Below are 2,500 nucleotides of genomic sequence, written 5' to 3'. Positions count from 1 at the left end.
AATTGGTAAGGAAGAACTAGTGGATGTGGTGTATTTGGATTTTCAAAAGGCCTTCATAACATCCCTCACAAGATGTTAGTGGGCAGTAATATAATAGCATGGATCAAGAACTGGATGACAGACAGGAAACAGAGTGAGAATAAATGGGTCTTTTTCAGGTGTGGCAGGCAATGATTAGTGGGGTACCACAAGGATCAGTGCTTAGGCTCAAGCTATTCAAGATATAAGTGACCTGGATGAGGGAACTAAATGCAACATTTCCAGATTTGCTGATGACACAAAACTCGGCAGGGTTCTTATTCATAAGGAGGCTTTAAAATATTTTAGGCAAGTTTAATGGGTAAACACATGGCACATGAAACACAGTTAACTGTGGAGTTATACACTTTGGTGTGTAAAACAGGAAGAAAGAGTATTATTTAAGTAGTGATATATTGGGAAGTGTGGATATACAAAGGCATCTGGGTGTCATTGTATAACAGATGGTGAAAGTTTGTAGGTGCAGCAAGCAATTAGGAAGGTAACTGGTATGTTGGCCTTCATTGTAAGAGGATTTGAGTACAGTAGTAGGGATGTCTGCAGTTATACAGAGCCTTGGTGAGATCACACCTGGAGTACAGCATGTAGTTTTGTTCTTGCCACCTATAAAAGGATATACTTGCCATAGAGAGAGTTCAGGGGAGGTTCTTGAGGCTGATATGGGGAAAGGCAGGAGTGTCCTAGCGGGAGAGTTTGGTTCAACTGGACCTGTATTCATTAAAATGTGGAAGGATGAGAGGGGATCTGATTAAAACATATAAAATTTGAACAGCTGGACAGACTAAGTGCAGGGAGGACATTTCGCCCTGGTTGGGGATTCTAGAACCAGAAGGACACAGTCTCAGGATATGAGTTAGAACATTTAGGACTGAGATGAGGAAAGCTTTATCACTCAAAGGGTAGTGTAACTGTATAATTCTCACTGGACAAGTCACTGAATGTATTCAAGAAAGAGATAGATAAATTCTAGATTTTAAAGGTATCAAAGGGTATGGGGAGAAAGCAGGAATATATCATGGAACTAGAAGAACAGCCATGATTCTGTTGAATGGCGGAGCAGGTTTGAAGGGCCAAATAGTCTGCTCCTGCTCCCAGTTTCTATGTTCCTATGTTTCATTGAAACTAATAAGCCGGAAGACTTTAATCAGTTACACCGAAGAGCTCCAGGCATGGCCACCTCTCAGACAGTGATTCACAAGTACTTGACAAATTGTTGCTAGGCACTTCATCTGTCTAGCACTATGAACTACACTGTCAATATTCAAGATTCCATAGAAACAGCTCAGGCAGCTGCACCTTGCATCCATGACGGGCAAGTGCGGGAGACATACCATTACTAACGGCACCAGCAAAAGCAGGAGCAACACCAGCAACGGCATTGATATTCTTCTCCATAGCTATCTGCCCCTCCACCAACAGAGGGACTGGACAATAGGATCCACTGGAAGAAAGTGAATTTCTGACATAGGTTATCTTCTGCCTGCAGTTCTTATCTTAAAAGGTCTGGCACCAGTGGTTCAGGAAATTCATGACCTCATGGCAGATTGCTGGTGACATCTATAGCCTCCTCAAACAAGACCACCATCCTGGTCGAGCAGATAGGCAATGCATTGCCAGGGGCAGATAAAGTGCCTTTTACTGTAGGGGCAATAGTTCTCCCTAAAAACCTAATACTGTCCACCTCTCATCAGATTATGTACTCTCCTCTGTTAGGAGAGAAATACAAGAGGAGTGAGCATTCGTATGGCTCGTGTAAAGAGTAGGGAAGGAAATTTTTTGTGGAAGATGATTGTTTGACATGGATGTGAGAGAAAACTGAAAAAGACTAAACGTGTGTGTTTCTGCTCACATGGGGATGTGAGGAATGGATGGAGCTCAAAGCTACTTACCACCTTTCCCAGTCGCTTAACATCCTGGATCCTGTTGATGCATTATCACTGTTTAAAGTGACAACAGTCCTACTACCGGCCTTATCAATACAAGCCAGCCTTAAAATATGCAGCTCGATTCCCTTGATCTTGGAAGAGATGACCTTATTGCAGCCCCTCAGATCCTTCTGCAGGACCTTTGAGTAGAAGTAGGAAACTAGGGAAGTGATCTTCCCAGGTCTCCTCTCCATTCCTTTGATTGCTGCAGCCTTAAAAATCCAAGCGTTGATGGGCCCTTATAACCCAAGCTGTCAAACCTCTCATTAGAAACTAAAATGATCAAAATATACTCGATCCTGAGGGAATTACATAGTGGATTCATGAAGCAACAACTACTCATCACTCAAAGATAGTAGGAACTGCAGATGCTGGAGAATCTGAGATAACAAGGTGTAGGGCTGGATGAACACAGCAGGCCAAGCAGCATCAGAGGAGCAGGAAGGTTGACGTTTCGGGCCTAGACCCTTCTTTAGAAATGGGGGAGGTGAAGGAGGTTCTGAAATAAATAGGGAGAGACGGGGAGGCGGATAGAA

The 2,500-nt window shown here is 43.2% G+C and overlaps 1 long non-coding RNA gene across 1 annotated transcript in view; it reads left to right on the top strand.

The window, feature by feature from the left end:
• The window catches only part of LOC125482784, a 46,202-nt gene that overhangs the window by 3,832 nt on the left and 39,870 nt on the right, over positions 1–2,500 (top strand). The gene's annotated exons all lie outside the window — the stretch shown is intronic.

Source organism: Rhincodon typus, chromosome 3 (genome assembly GCF_021869965.1).
Source record: "Rhincodon typus isolate 14 chromosome 3, sRhiTyp1.1, whole genome shotgun sequence".
Classification (NCBI taxonomy): domain Eukaryota; kingdom Metazoa; phylum Chordata; class Chondrichthyes; order Orectolobiformes; family Rhincodontidae; genus Rhincodon; species Rhincodon typus.
The sequence above is the reverse complement of the archived record's forward strand: the minus strand, read 5'-3'. Positions and strand labels throughout refer to the sequence as shown.